A 17,768-nucleotide genomic window follows, 5' to 3' on the forward strand; every position below is an offset into this window, starting at 1 on the left:
TATGGGAAAATAAATTCCGCCATTTTGAATTTTTTTTCAACTCATCGAGTAGACCTTTGGATCCTGATCCTCTTTTGCCAAGAAACCGCACCTCCATCTTTTATACCCTCCGAGCTGGACGCCGGCGAAATTTGTATGGCGGCCATCTTTTCTTCGCCATTTTGAATTTTTTTTCAGCTTTTTGGCAATTGGATGATGTCATGAATGACATTTGGTCGAGCACCCCCCACCTATCTTGAATACCTTGAGCGGACCCTTCACCCGTCTCCGACATCCTCGATCATCAGCTATTTCCAAATTTTTCCTCGATTTTTTTTTTGTTTTCTATACGAAACCATCAGTGAAAAAAAAAAATTTCATACAAAATTTTACAGGAGGAGTTTTTGGGGAAAATCTCGAAAATCTCCCCAAATGTGGCAACACTGTTTACATATTTCGATACTGCTGGTTGAATCACACAATCGATTGATACATGTCGACTTTCCAAAATGTTGCCAACTGCCTCAAAAACGTGATCAAAATTTCGGAAATTTGAAGAAAATACAAAATGGCCGCCAACTCGTTTCACAGAAAGATTTTACACGGTTTCATAATTTTCCTATTAACTAAAGGATATACCGCTCCCGATGACGTTTCAATCTTTCCTCTCGCTCGCACCCACGCGAAAGGGGATACCGTGAAAAAGACCATGCCAAAAATCACTTTTTCTTTGATAAATTCCAGTGTTGCCAGTCTTCGGTGACAAAAATACCCAAATGTCATTTGTACGAGCAAAACACATAATCGCTTATACTCGGATTTTGCTAAAAGTGCGTATTTCGATTTTTTACAATTTCCCGAAAATCTTGAAATTTCCCCAAAAAATGGGGTAATTTTTTCCCACCGATCTATACCTCGAGTCTATACGTACAACCGCTTCATAGAAGCCGAATCGCTCCGATGTTGCCAACTTTGAGATATTTAACTTTTAAAATTGCGTTTTTTCGTACCTCGAACAAAACAGCCGCCATGACAGCCGCCATTTTGAATTTTTTAAAACCACTCCCAGTCTGTCAAAATACAGGATAATCGTGGGCGAAACACGAAAAAATAGTTATCCTCGACTACCCCGTCTCGGATCTGTGGCGCCGCGGTTCGGGGTCGAAAAATCAAAAATTTTGAAACGCTACGACTCGGCCGCCATCTTGTTTTTCCAATTTTTGCAACATTTCCCATTAATCGTTTACTACATTCTTTAATATTTGCGAATTTGAACGGAGTCCCTTAAAAAACAAAGGAGCTGCAAAAATCACGTCGGCCGCCATCTTGTTTTTCCGAAATGTCATAATTTTTCCCCAGAGGGTTCCCGAAACCGAACACAACTCCCCTACATCACTATATCATTTTCCGTCTCTTTCTAGGAGAACAATTGTATCAATGAGTCAGTGAGTCAGTGAGTGGTAATCGAGCTATATATAGTATAACTAGTGTTTTGCTCGGTGCGCGAGCTGCTAAAGCAGCTCGCGTGACGTGGTTAGGTTTATGAGTTGTATTAAACCGATTTTTTTTATTAAGATACACAAATTACCCCGAAAACCCCATAAAACGACACTTATATCAATTTTTTTCTTAAAAAGTGCACGCCCGCCATCTTGGATTTAAAAATAAATGTCGTTATCAAAATCAGCACCCTGGAAAACTCTGAAAACAACATCCATATCATTTTTTGTAAAAACGGGGTAGTTGAGGTTAATAAAGTAGGGTGCGTGGGTGCGCGGACCACTAAAGTGGTCCGCGAGCATGCAGAGTTTGTTTCACCGAGTAGACCTTCGGACCCTGATCATCTTTTGCCAAGAAACCACTCTTCCATCTTTTATAGCCTCCGAGATAGACACCGACGAAATTTTTACGGCGGCCATCTTGTTTTTCCAAAATTTTCCACTTTTTCTATTAATCGTTTACTACATTCTTCAAAGATTGCGAGTTTCAACGAAATCGGTTGGAAAACAAAAGAGTCGCAAAAATCACGTCGGTCGCCATCTTGTTTTTCTGAAATTTCATAATTTTCCCCTACTCATATCGCGCATCCGAACATATCTCCCATACATCAATGTATCGTTTTCCGTCTCTTTCTAGGAGAATGAGACATTCATAATCGCCATACAAAATGTATGTAAAAATAAATTCCGCCATTTTGAATTTTTTTCTATTAATCGAGTAGACCTTCGGACCCTGATCATCTCTTGCCAAGAAACCACACTTCCATCTTTTATACCCTCCGAGCTGGACGCCGGCAAAATTTGTATGGCGGCCATCTTTTTTTCGCCATTTTGATTTTTTTTTCAGCTTTTTGGCAATTGGATGACGTCATGAATGACATTTGGTCGAGCACCCCCCACCTATCTTCAATACCTTGAGCGGACCCATCACCCGTCTCCGACATCCTCGATCATCAGCTATTTCCAAATTTTTCCTCGATTTTTTTTTTGTTTTCTATACGAAACCATCAGTGGGAAAAAAAATTTCATACAAAATTTTACAGGAGGAGTTTTTGGGGAGAATCTCGAAAATCTCCCCAAATGTGGCAACACTGTTTACATATTTCGATACTGCTGGTTGAGTCACACAATCGATTGATACATGTCGACTTTCCAAAATGTTGCCAACTGCCTCAAAAACGTGATCAAAATTTCGAAAAATTAAAAAAAATACAAAATGGCCGCCAACTCGTTTCACAGAAAGATTTTACACGGTTTCATAATTTTCCTATTAACTAAAGGATATACCGCGCCCGATGACGTTTCAATCTTTCCTCTCGCTCGCACCCACGCGAAAGGGGATACCGTGAAAAAGACCGTGTCGAAAATCACTTTTACTTTGATAAATTCCAGTGTTGCCAGTCTCCGGTGACAAAAATACCCAAATGTCATTTGTACGAGCAAAACACGTAATCGCTCATACTTGAGTTTTGCTAAAAGTGCGTATTTCGATTTTTTACAATTTCCCGAAAATCTTGAAATTTCCCTAAAAATGGGGTAATTTTTTCCCACCGATCTATACCTCGAATCTATACGTACAACCGCTTCATAGAAGTCGAATCGCTCCGATGTTGCCAACTTTGAGATATATAACTTTTAAAATTGCATTTTTTCGTACCTCGAACAAAACGGCCGCCATGACAGCCGCCATCTTGAATTTTTTAAAACCACTCCCGTTCTGTCAAAATACAGGATAAACGTGGGCGAAACACGAAAAAATAGTTATCCTCGACTACCCCGTCTTGGATCTGTGGCGCCGCGGTTCGGGGTCGAAAATTCAAAATTTTCAAAACGCTACGGTTCGGCCGCCATCTTGTTTTTCCAATTTTTTTCACATTTTCTATTAACCGTTTACTACTTTCTTCAAAGATTGCAAAATTCAACGAAATCGGTTGGAAAACAACGGAGCTGCAAAAATCACGTCGGCCGCCATCTTGTTTTTCCGAAATGTCATAATTTTTCCCCAGAGGGTTCCCGAAACCGAACACAACTCCCCTACATCATTATATCATTTTCCGTCTCTTTCTAGGAGAACAATTATGTCAATGAGTCAGTCAGTGAGTGGTAATCGAGCTATATATAGTATAATAACTAGTGTTTTGCTCGGTGCGCGAGCTGCTAAAGCAGCTCGCGTGACGTGGTAATGTTTAGCTTTATTGTATTAAACCGAATCGAGTTATTAAGATGCAAAATTCACCGCGAAAACACCATAAAACGACACCCATATCGATTTTTTTCTTAAAAAAGGCATGTCCGCCATCTTGGATTTCAAAATAAATGTCTTTATCAAAATCAGCACCCTGGAAAACTCTGAAAACGACATCCATATCATTTTTTGTAAAAACGGGGTAGTTGAGGGTAATAAAGTAGGGTGCGTGGGTGCGCGGACCACTAAAGTGGTCCGCGAGCATGCAGAGTTTGTTCCACCGAGTAGACCTTCGGACCCTGATCATCTTTTGCCAAGAAACCACTCTTCCATCTTTTATAGCCTCCGAGATAGACACCGACGAAATTTGTACGGCGGCCATCTTGTTTTTCCAAAATTTTCCACTTTTTCTATTAATCGTTTACTACATTCTTCAAAGATTGCGAGTTTCAACGAAATCGGTTGGAAAACAAAAGAGTTGCAAAAATCATATAGGCCGCCATCTTGTTTTTCTGAAATGTCATAATTTTTCCCTACTCATATCGCGCTTCAAAACATATCTCCCCTACATTATCGTATCGTTTTCCGTCTCTTTCTAGGAGAATGAGACATTCAATATTCGCCATACAAAATGTATGTAAAAATAAATTCCGCCATTTTGAATTTTTTTTCTATTCATCGAGTAGACCTTTGGATCCTGATCCTCTTTTGCCAAGAAACCGCACCTCCATCTTTTATACCCTCCGAGCTGGACGCCGGCGAAATTTGTATGGCGGCCATCTTTTCTTCGCCATTTTGAATTTTTTTTCAGCTTTTTGGCAATTGGATGACGTCATGAATGACATTTGCTCGAGCACCCCCCACCTATCTTCAATACCTTAAGCGGGCCCTTCACCCGTCTCCGATATCCTCAATCATCAGCGCTCTCTATAATTTTGGCTTACTAAGTTTTTGTTTTCTATACGACACCATCAGTGAAAAAAAAATTTTTCATACAAAATTTTACAGGAGTTTCTTAGTTGAAAATCTCGAAAATCTCCCCAAAAGTGGCAACACCGGTTGCACATCTCCATACTGCCAGCCGAGATACACAATCGATTCATACATATTGACTTTCCAAAATGTTGCCAACTGCCTCAAAAACGTGATCAAAATTTCGAAAAATTCAAAAAAATTACAAAATGGCCGCCAACTCGTTTTGCAGAAATAAATTACATCGTTGTACAACTTTTTCAATAACTACAGGATATACCGCTCCCGATGACGTTTCAATTTCTCATCTCGCTCGCACCCACGCGAAACGATCGCCCCTGAAAAAAGACCACGTCGAAAATCACTTTTTCTTTGATAAATTCCAGTGTTGCCAGTCTCTGGCGACAAAAATACCCAAATGTCATTTGTACTATCAAAACACACAATCGCTCATACTCGGATTTTGCGAAAAGTCCGTATTTCGATTTTTTACAATTTCCCGAAAATCTCGAAATTTCCCTAAAAATGGGGTAATTTTTTCCTCTAATCTATACCTCGAAGCTGTACGTACAATCGCTTCATAGAAGCCGAATCGCTCCGATGTTGCCAACTTTGAGATATTTAACTTTTAAAATTGCGTTTTTTCGTACCTCGAACAAAACGGCCGCCATGACAGCCGCCATCTTGAATTTTTAAAAACCACTCCCGTTCTGTCAAAATACAGGATAATCGTGGGCGAAACGTGAAAAAATAATTATTCTCGACTACCCCGTCTCGGATCTGTGGCGCCGCGGTTCGGGGTCGAAAATTCAAAATTTTCAAAACGCTACGGTTCGGCCGCCATCTTGTTTTTCCAATTTTTTTCACATTTTCTATTAACCGTTTACTACTTTCTTTAAAGATTGTAAAATTCGATGAAATCGGTTGGAAAACAACGGAGCTGCAAAAATCACCTCGGCCGCCATCTTGTTTTTCTGAAATGTCATAATTTTTCCCCAGTTATCTCCCTCACCCAAACACATCTCCCCTACATCATTATATCATTTTCCTTCTCTTTCTAGGAGAACAATTATGTCAATGAGTCAGTGAGTGAGTGGTAATCGAGCTATATATAGTATAATAACTAGCTTTTGCTCGGTGCGCGAGCTGCTAAAGCAGCTCGCGTGACGTGGTAAGATTATTATTATATTAAACCAAATTTATTTATTAAGATACACAATTCACCCCGAAAACCCCCATAAAATGACAGGCATTTCTATTTTTTGTAGAAAATGTAAGTCCGCCATCTTGGATTTCAAAATAAATGTCGTTATCAAAATCAGCGCCCTGGACAACTCTGAAAACGACATCCATATCATTTTTTTTGTAAAAATGGGGTGGTTGAGATTAATAAAGTAGGGTGCGCGGGTGCGCGGACCACTAAAGTGGTCCGCGAGCATGCAGAGTTTGTTCCATTGAGTAGACCTCCGGACCCTGATCATCTTTTGCGAAGAAACCACTCTTCCATCTTTTATAGCCTCCGAGATAGACACCGACGAAATTTGTATGGCGGCCATCTTGTTTTTTCAAAATTTTCCACTTTTTCTATTAATCGTTTACTACTTTCTTCCAAGATTGCGAGTTTCAACGAAATCGGTTGGAAAACAAAAGAGTTGCAAAAATCATATAGGCCGCCATCTTGTTTTTCTGAAATGTCATAATTTTCCCCTACTCATATCGCGCATCCAAACATATCTCCCATACATCAATGTATCGTTTTCTGTCTCTTTCTAGGAGAATGGGACATCCAATATTCGCCATACAAAATGTATGGGAAAAAAAAATCCGCCATTTTGAATTTTTTTTCTATTCATCGATTAGACCTTTGGATCCTGATCCTCTTTTGCCAAGAAACCGCACCTCCATCTTTTATACCCTCCGAGCTGGACGCCGGCGAAATTTGTATGGCGGCCATCTTTTCTTCGCCATTTTGAATTTTTTTTCAGCTTTTTGGCAATTGGATGACGTCATGAATGACATTTGGTCGAGCACCCCCCACCTATCTTCCATACCTTAAGCGGGCCCTCCACCCGTCTCCGACATCCTCAATCATCAGCTATTTCCAAATTTTTCCTCGATTTTTTTTTTGTTTTCTATACGAAACCGTCAGTGAAAAAAAAAATTTTCATACAAAATTTTACAGGAGGAGTTTTTGGGGAAAATCTTGAAAATCTCCCCAAATGTGGCAACACTGTTTGTATATTTCGATATTGCCGGTTGAGTCAAGCAATCTATTGATACATGTCAACTTTCCACAATGTTGCCAACTGCCTCAAAAACGTGATCAAAATTTCGGAAAATTTAAAGAAAATACAAAATGGCCGTCAACTTTTTTTGCAGAAGCAAATTACATAGTTTTACAATTTTTCCATGAACTGCAGGATATACCGCTCCCGATGACGTTTCAATCTCTCATCTCGCTTGCACTCACGCGAAATGATCGTCCCTGAAAAAAGACCCCGTCGAAAATCAGTTTTTCCGCCATTTTGATTTTTTTTTCTATTCATCGAGTAGACCTTTGGATCCTGATCCTCTTTTGCCACGAAACCGCACCTCCATCTTTTATACCCTCCGAGCTGGACGCCGGCGAAATTTGTATGGCGGCCATCTTTTCTTCGCCATTTTGAATTTTTTTTCAGCTTTTTGGCAATTGGATGATGTCATGAATGACATTTGGTCGAGCACCCCCCACCTATCTTCAATACCTTGAGCGGACCCTTCACCCGTCTCCGACATCCTCGATCATCAGCTATTTCCAAATTTTTCCTCGATTTTTTTTTTGTTTTCTATACGACACAATCAGTGAAAAAAAAAAATTTCATACAAAATTTTACAGGAGGAGTTTTTGGGGAAAATCTCGAAAATCTCCCCAAAAGTGGCAACACTGTTTACATATTTCGATACTGCTGGTTGAGTCACACAATCGATTGATACATGTCGACTTTCCAAAATGTTGCCAACTGCCTCAAAAACGTGATCAAAATTTCGGAAAATTTGAAGAAAATACAAAATGGCCACTAATTTTTTTTGCAGAAGCAAATTAGATAATTTTACAACTTTCCCATTAACTACAGGATATACCGCTCCCGATAACGTTTCAATCTCTCCTCTCGCTCGCACCCACGCGAAACGATCGCCCCTAAAAAAAGACCACCTCGAAAATAACTTTTTTTTTGATAAATTCCAGTGTTGCCAGTCTCCGGCAACAAAAATACCCAAATGTCATTTGTACGAGCAAAACACATAATCGCTCATACTCGGATTTTGCGAAAAGTCCGTATTTCGATTTTTTACATTTTCCCCAAAATCTTGAAATTTCCCGAAAAATGGGGTAATTTTTCCCCACCAATCTATACCTCAAGTTCATACGTACAATCGCTTCATAGAAGCCGAATCGCTTCGATGTTGCCAAGTTTGAGATATTCGAATTTTAAAATTGCGTTTTTTCGTACCTCGAACAAAACGGCCGCCATGACAGCCGCCATCTTGAATTTTTAAAAACCACTCCCGTTCTGTCAAAATACAGGATAATCGTGGGCGAAACACGAAAAAATAATTATCCTCGACTACCCCGTTTCGGATCTGTGGCGCCGCGGTTCGGGGTCGAAAATTCAAAATTTTCAAAACGCTACGGCTCGGCCGCCATCTTAATTTTTCAATTTTTTTCACATTTTCTGTTAACCGTTTACTACATTCTTTAATAGTTGCGAATTTGAACGGAGTCCCTTAAAAAACAAAGGAGCTGCAAAAATCACGTCGGCCGCCATCTTGTTTTTCCGAAATGTCATAATTTTTCCCCAGTCGAATCCCGCATCCGAACACATCTCCCTTACATCATTATATCATTTTCCGTCTCTTTCTAGGAGAACAAACGACATCCATATCATTTTTTGTAAAAACGGGGTAGTTGAGGTTAATAAAGTAGGGTGCGTGGGTGCGCGGACCACTAAAGTGGTCCGCGAGCATGCAGAGTTTGTTCCACCGAGTAGACCTTCGGACCCTGATTATCTTTTGCCAAGAAACCACTCTTCCATCTTTTATAGCATCCGAGATAGACAACGACGAAATTTGTACGGCGGCCATCTTGTTTATCCAAAATTTTCCACTTTTTTTATTAATCGTTTACTACTTTCTTCAAAGGTTGCGAGTTTCAACGAAATCGGTTGGAAAACAAAAGAGTTGCAAAAATCACGTCGGTCGCCATCTTGTTTTTCTGAAATGTCATAATTTTACCCTACTCGCCTCCCCCACCCGAACACATCTCCCATACATCAATGTATCGTTTTCTGTCTCTTTCTAGGAGAATGTGACATTCAATATTCGCCATACATTTTCTATGGGGAAAAAAAATCCGCCATTTTGAATTTTTTTTCTATTCATCGAGTAGACCTTTGGATCTTGATCCTCTTTTGCCACGAAACCACACCTCCATCTTTTATACCCTCCGAGCTGGACGCCGGCGAAATTTGTATGGCGGCCATCTTTTCTTCGCCATTTTGAATTTTTTTTCAGCTTTTTGGCAATTGGATAATGTCATGAATGACATTTGGTCGAGCACCCCCCACCTATCTTCAATACCTTGAGCGGACCCTTCACCCGTCTCCGACATCCTCGATCATCAGCTATTTCCAAATTTTTCCTCGATTTTTTTTTTGTTTTCTATACGAAACCATCAGTGGAAAAAAAAATTTCATACAAAATTTTACAGGAGGAGTTTTTGGGGAGAATCTCGAAAATCTCCCCAAATGTGGCAACACTGATTACATATTTCGATACTGCTGGTTGAGTCACACAATCGATTGATACATGTCGACTTTCCAAAATGTTGCCAACTGCCTCAAAAACGTGATCAAAATTTCGAAAAATTAAAAAAAATACAAAATGGCCGCCAACTCGTTTCACAGAAAGATTTTACACGGTTTCATAATTTTCCTATTAACTACAGGATATACCGCGCCCGATGACGTTTCAATCTTTCCTCTCGCTCGCACCCACGCGAAAGGGGATACCGTGAAAAAGACCGTGTCGAAAATCACTTTTACTTTGATAAATTCCAGTGTTGCCAGTCTCCGGTGACAAGAATACCCAAATGTCATTTGTACGAGCAAAACACGTAATCGCTTATACTCGGATTTTGCTAAAAGTGCGTATTTCGATTTTTTACAATTTCCCGAAAATCTTGAAATTTCCCTAAAAATGGGGTAATTTTTTCCCACCGATCTATACCTCGAGCCTATACGTACAACCGCTTCATAGAAGCCGAATCGCTCCGATGTTGCCAACTTTGAGATATTTAACTTTTAAAATTGCGTTTTTTCGTACCTCGAACAAAACGGCCGCCATGACAGCCGCCATCTTGAATTTTTAAAAACCACTCCCGTTCTGTCAAAATACAGGATAATCGTGGGCGAATACAAAAAAAATAATTATCCTCGATTACCCCGTCTCGGATCTGTGGCACCGCGGTTCGGGGTCGAAAAATCAAAATTTTCAAAACGCTGCGGCTCGGCCGCCATCTTGTTTTTTCAATTTTTTCGACATTTCCCATTAATCGTTTCCTACTTTCTTCAAAGTTTCCAAAATTCGACGAAATCGGTTGGAAAACAACGGAGCTGCAAAAATCACGTCGGCCGCCATCTTGTTTTTCTAAAATGTCATAATTTTTCCCCAGAGGGTTCCCGAAACCGAACACAACTCCCCTACATCACTATATCATTTTCCTTCTCTTTCTAGGAGAACAATTATGTCAATGAGTGAGTCAGTGGTAATTGAGCTATATATAGTATAATAACTAGTTTTTGCTCGGTGCGCGAGCTGCTAAAGCAGCTCACGTGACGTGGTAAGGTTAACTTTATTATATAAAACCAAATTGATTTATTAAGATACATAATTCACCCCGAAAAACCCCATAAAATGACAGGCATTTCTATTTTTTGTAGAAAATGTAAGTCCGCCATCTTGGATTTGAAAATAAATGTCATTATCAAAATCAGCACCCTGGAAAACTCTGAAAACGATATCCATATTATTTTTTGTAAATTAGGATAATAATTTAGTAGGGTGCGTGGGTGCGCGGACCACTAAAGTGGTCCGCGAGCATGCAGAGTTTGTTTCACCGAGTAGACCTTCGGACCCTGATCATCTTTTGCCAAGAAACCACTCTTCCATCTTTTATAGCCTCCGAGATAGACACCGACGAAATTTGCACGGCGGCCATCTTGTTTTTCCAAAATTTTCCACTTTTTCTGTTAATCGTTTACTACATTCTTTAAAGATTGCGAGTTTCAACGAAATCGGTTGGAAAACAAAAGAGTTGCAAAAATCATATAGGCCGCCATCTTGTTTTTCTGAAATGTCATAATTTTTCCCTACTCATATCGCGCACCAAAACATATCTCCCATACATCAATGTATCGTTTTCTGTCTCTTTCTAGGAGAATGAGACATTCAATATTCGCCATACAAAATGTATGGAAAATTAAATTCCGCCATTTTGAATTTTTTTTCTATTCATCGAGTAGACCTTCGGGCCCTGATCATCTCTTGCCAAGAAACCACACTTCCATCTTTTATACCCTCCGAGCTGGACGCCGGCGAAATTTGTATGGCGGCCATCTTTTCTTCGCCATTTTGAATTTTTTTTCAGCTTTTTGGCAATTGGATGACGTCATGAATGACATTTGCTCGAGCACCCCCCACCTATCTTCAATACCTTAAGCGGGCCCTTCACCCGTCTCCGATATCCTCAATCATCAGCTCTCTTCATAATTTTGGCTTACTAAGTTTTTGTTTTCTATCTGACACCATCAGTGAAAAAAAAAATTTTCATACAAAATTTTACAGGAGTTTCTTAGTTGAAAATCTCGAAAATCTCCCCAAAAGTGGCAACACCGGTTGCATATCTCCATACTGCAAGCCGAGATACACAATCGATTCATACATATTGACTTTCCAAAATGTTGCCAACTGCCTCAAAAACGTGATCAAAATTTCGAAAAATTAAAAAAAATACAAAATGGCCGCCAACTCGTTTCACAGAAAGATTTTACACGGTTTCATAATTTTCCTATTAACTACAGGATATACCGCGCCCGATGACGTTTCAATCCCTCCTCTCGCTCGCACCCACACGAAAGGGGATACCGTGAAAAAGACCGTGTCGAAAATCACTTTTACTTTGATAAATTCCAGTGTTGCCAGTCTCCGGTGACAAAAATACCCAAATGTCATTTGTACAATCAAAACACATAATCGCTCATACTCGGATTTTGCTAAAAGTCCGTATTTCGATTTTTTACAATTTCCCGAAAATCTTGAAATTTCCCTAAAAATGGGGTAATTTTTTCCCACAGATCTATACCTCGAGTCTATACGTACAACCGCTTCATAGAAGCCGAATCGCTCCGATGTTGCCAACTTTGAGATATTTAACTTTTAAAATTGCGTTTTTTCGTACCTCGAACAAAACGGCCGCCATGACAGCCGCCATCTTGAATTTTTTTAAACCACTCCCGTTCTGTCAAAATACAGGATAATTGTGGGCGAAACACGAAAAAATAATTATCCTCGACTACCCCGTCTTGGATCTGTGGCGCCGCGGTTCGGGGTCGAAAATTCAAAATTTTCAAAACGCTACGGTTCGGCCGCCATCTTGTTTTTCCAATTTTTTTCACATTTTCTATTAACCGTTTACTACATTCTTTAATAGTTGCGATTTTGAACGGATTCCCTTAAAAAACAAAGGAGCTGCAAAAATCACGTCGGCCGCCATCTTGTTTTTCCGAAATGTCATAATTTTTCCCCAGAGGGTTCCCGAATCCAAACACATCTCCCCTACATCACTATATCATTTTCCGTCTCCTTCTAGGAGAACAATTATGTCAATGAGTCAGTGAGTGAGTGGTAATCGAGCTATATATAGTATAACTAGTGTTTTGCTCGGTGCTCGAGCTGCTAAAGCAGCTCTCGTGACGTGGTTAGGTTTATGAGTTGTATTAAAACGAATTTATTTATTAAGATACAAAATTCACCCCAAAAACACCATAAAAGGACACCCATATCGATTTTTTTCTTAAAAAATGCATGTCCGCCATCTTGGATTTCAAAATAAATGTCGTTATCATAATCAGCACCCTGGAAAACCCTGAAAACGACATCCATATCATTTTTTGTAAAAACGGGGTAGTTGAGGTTAATAAAGTAGGGTGCGTGGGTGCGCGGACCACTAAAGTGGTCCGCGAGCATGCAGAGTTTGTTCCACCAAGTAGACCTTCGGACCCTGATCATCTTTTGCCAAGAAACCACTCTTCCATCTTTTATAGCCTCCGAGATAGACACCGACGAAATTTGTACGGCGGCCATCTTGTTTTTCCAAAATTTTCCACTTTTTCTATTAATCGTTTACTACATTCTTTAAAGATTGCGATTTTCAACGAAATCGGTTGAAAAACAAAAGAGTTGCAAAAATCATATAGGTCGCCATCTTGTTTTTCTGAAATGTCATAATTTTCCCCTACTCATGTCGCGCACCAAAACATATCTCCCCTACATTATCGTATCGTTATCCGTGTCTTTCTAGGAGAATGAGGCATTCAATATTCGCCATACAAAATGTATGGAAAATTAAATTCCGCCATTTTGAATTTTTTTTCTATTCATCGAGTAGACCTTCGGATCCTGATCTTCTTTTGCCAAGAAACCGCACCTCCATCTTTTATACCCTCCGAGCTGGACGCCGGCGAAATTTGTATGGCGGCCATCTTTTTTTCGCCATTTTGAATTTTTTTTCAGCTTTTTGGCAATTGGATGACGTCATGAATGACATTTGCTCGAGCACCCCCCACCTATCTTCAATACCTTAAGCGGGCCCTCCACCCGTCTCCGAAACCCTCAATCATCAGCTCTCTCCATAATTTTGGCTTACTAAGTTTTTGTTTTCTATACGACACCATCAGTGAAAAAAAAATTTTTCATACAAAATTTTACAGGAGTTTCTTAGTTGAAAATCTCGAAAATCTCCCCAAAAGTGGCAACACCGGTTGCATATCTCCATACTGCAAGCCGAGATACACAATCGATTCATACATACTGACTTTCCAAAATGTTGCCAACTGCCTCAAAAACGTGGTCAAAATTTCGAAAAGTAAAAAAAAATACAAAATGACCGCCAACTCGTTTCACAGAAAGATTTTACACGGTTTCATAATTTTCCTATTAACTACAGGATATACCGCTTCCGATGACGTTTCAATCTTTTCTCTCGCTCGCACCCACGCGAAAGGGGATACCGTGAAAAAGACAATGTCAAAAATCACTTTTGCTTCGATAAATTCCAGTGTTGCCAGTCCTCGGCGACGAAAATACTCAAATGTCATTTGTACGAGCAAAACACATAATCGCTCATACTCGGATTTTGCTAAAAGTGCGTATTTCGATTTTTTACAATTTCCCGAAAATCTTGAAATTTCCCTAAAAATGGGGTAATTATTTTCCTCCAATCTATACCTCGAGCCTATACGTACAATCGCTTCATAGAAGCCGAATCGCTCCGATGTTGCCAACTTTGGGATATTTAACTTTTAAAGTTGCGTTTTTTCGTACCTCTAACATAACGGCCGCCATGACAGCCGCCATCTTGAATTTTTAAAAACCACTACCGTTCTGTCAAAATACAGGATAATCGTGGGCGAAACCAGAAAAAATAATTATCCTCGATTACCCCGTTTCGGATCTGTGGCGCCGCGGTTCGGGGTCGAAAAATCAAAATTTTGAAAACGCTACGGCTCGGCCGCCATCTTGTTTTTCCAATTTTTTCCACATTTTCTATTAACCGTTTACTACTTTCTTCAAAGTTTGTAAAATTCGATGAAATCGGTTGGTAAACAACGGAGCTGCAAAAATCACATCGGCCGCCATCTTGTTTTTCCGAAATGTCATAATTTTTCCCCAGTCGACTTCCCCATCCGAACACAACTCTCCTTCATCACTATATCATTTTCCGTCTCTTTCTAGGAGAACAATTATGTCAATGAGTCAGTCAGTCAGTGGTAATCGAGCTATATATAGTATAACTAGTGTTTTGCTCGGTGCGCGAGCTGCTAAAGCAGCTCGCGTGACGTGGTAAGGTTAACTTTTTATTATATAAAACCAAATTGATTTATTAAGATACATAATTCACCCCGAAATTCACCATAAAAAGACACCCATATCGATTTTTTTCTTAAAAAATGCATGTCCGCCATCTTGGATTTCAAAATAAATGTCGTTACCAAAATCAGCACCCTGGAAAACTCTGAAAACGACATCCATATCATTTTTTGTAATAACGGGGTAGTTGAGGCTAATAAAGTAGGGTGCGTGGGTGCGCGGACCACTAAAGTGGTCCGCGAGCATGCAGAGTTTGTTTGTTTCCACCGAGTAGACCTTCGGACCCTGATCATCTTTTGCCAAGAAACCACTCTTCCATCTTTTATAGCCTCCGAGATAGACATCGACGAAATTTATACGGCGGCCATCTTGTTTTTCCAAAATTTTCCACTTTTCCTATTAATCGTTTACTACATTCTTCAAAGATTGCGAGTTTCAACGAAATCGGTTGGAAAACAAAAGAGTTGCAAAAATCACGTCGGCCGCCATCTTGTTTTTCTGAAATATCATAATTTTCCCCTACTCATATCGTGCACCCGAACATATCTCCCGAACATCATCGTATCGTTTATTGTTTCTTTCTAGGAGAATAAAACATAAAATATTCGCCATACAAAATGTATGGAAAAATAAATTCCGCCATTTTGAATTTTTTTTTCTATTCATCGAGTAGACCTTTGGATTCTGATCCTCTTTTGTCAAGAAACCACACTTCCATCTTTTATACCCTCCGAGCTGGACGCCGGCAAAATTTGTATGGCGGCCATCTTTTTTTCGCCATTTTGAATTTTTTTTCAGCTTTTTGCCAATTGGATGACGTCATGAATGACATTTGGTCGAGCACCTCCCACCTATCTTCAATACCTTGAGCGGACCCTTCACCCGTCTCCGACATCCTCGATCATCAGCTATTTCCAAATTTTTCCTCGATTTTTTTTTTGTTTTCTATACGAAACCATCAGTGGAAAAAAAAAATTTCATACAAAATTTTACAGGAGGAGTTTTTGGGGAGAATCTCGAAAATCTCCCCAAAAGTGGCAACACTGTTTACATATTTCGATACTGCTGGTTGAGTCACATAATCGATTGATACATGTCGACTTTCCAAAATGTTGCCAACTGCCTCAAAAACGTGATCAAAATTTCGAAAAATTAAAAAAAATACAAAATGGCCGCCAACTCGTTTCACAGAAAGATTTTACACGGTTTCATAATTTTCCTATTAACTACAGGATATACCGCTTCCGATGACGTTTCAATCTTTCCTCTCGCTTGCACCCACGCGAAAGGGGATACCGTGAAAAAGACCATGCCAAAAATCACTTTTTCTTTGATAAATTCCAGTGTTGCCAGTCTCCGGCGACAAAAATACCCAAATGTCATTTGTACGAGCAAAACACGTAATCGCTCATACTCGGATTTTGCTAAAAGTGCGTATTTCTATTTTTTACAATTTCCCGAAAATCTTGAAATTTCCCTAAAAATGGGGTAATTTTTTCCCACCGATCTATACCTCGAATTAATACGTACAACCGCTTCATAGAAGCCGAATCGCTCCGATGTTGCCAACTTTGAGATATTTAACTTTTAAAATTGCGTTTTTTCGTACCTCGAACAAAACGGCCGCCATGACAGCCGCCATCTTGAAATTTTTAAAACCACTCCCGTTCTGTCAAAATACAGGATAATCGTGGGCGAAACACGAAAAAACAGTTATCCTCGACTACCCCGTCTCGGATCTGTGGCGCCGCGGTTCGGGGTCGAAAAATCAAAATTTTCAAAACGCTGCGGCTCGGCCGCCATCTTGTTTTTCCAATTTTTTCTACATTTTCTATTAACCGTTTACTACTTTCTTCAAAGTTTGCAAAATTCAACGAAATCGGTTGGAAAACAACGGAGGTGCAAAAATCACATCGGCCGCCATCTTGTTTTTCTGAAATGTCATAATTTTTCCCCAGAGGGTTTCCGAATCCAAACACAACTCCCCTACATCATTATATCATTTTCCGTCTCCTTCTAGGAGAACAATTATGTCAATGAGTGAGTGAGTCAGTGAGTGGTAATCGAGCTATATATAGTATAATAATAGCTACTCAAGTGGGTACAGCTGCAGGGGAGTATAAGCTGCAGGGGAGTATAAGCTGCTCGTATTGATACAGGTCTACTGTATTGTGTTGACAGTGCAAAAATGTCAAAAAGCAGGTTGCTTCAAAAACAGGTCGGCAATCGCAACTCTAGCATACTATATTCTATTAGTTGAGGTCAGTATGTGGACATATTGATCTTTTAGCGTAGCGTAGAGCAGTGAGCAGTGAGCACATGCTGGGGGCCTATCGGCTAAAAATATAGGTATCAATCATTAAAGGACAGCATCAATGTCAAAACATGGTTTTTGGCCAATCCCATTGGCTAAATACCATGTTTTGACATTGATGCTGTCCTTTAATGATTGATACATTTTTAGCCGATCGCCCTGCTGGGTTTCCGCTAGTGACACTTTATCATTACTAACAGTTAGATAGAGACTGCGCTAAGCTTGACCAAAATCGACTGTGTAATGACTAATGAGAATCTGACATACAGCATCTAGGTCTGGTACAACTCTATCTTCATCTATACTCTATACTATACTAATAAATAAAATTGGAGTGTCTGTCTGTAATTTCGAAATAACTGCCTCATATTAAGCTCGGTTATTCGAACGATACCAACACTGAATCACACGTTTTTAAAATTTTTGTCTTTGTCTGTCTGTCTGTTTGAAAAGGCTAATCTTTGGAACGGCTGAACCGATTTTGACGGAATTTTCACAGACAAGTAGAGAATTGACCAGGGAGTAACATAAGCTACTTTTTTAACCGACTTTCAAAAAGGGAGTTGTGTTTTTCTACCTAACTATGTACACTGAAATCTCCGAGATTTCTGAACCGATTTGCGTCAATTTTCTT

The sequence above is a fragment of the Maniola jurtina genome, chromosome 6 (genome assembly GCF_905333055.1).
Source record: "Maniola jurtina chromosome 6, ilManJurt1.1, whole genome shotgun sequence".
Taxonomy (NCBI): Eukaryota; Metazoa; Arthropoda; class Insecta; order Lepidoptera; family Nymphalidae; genus Maniola; species Maniola jurtina.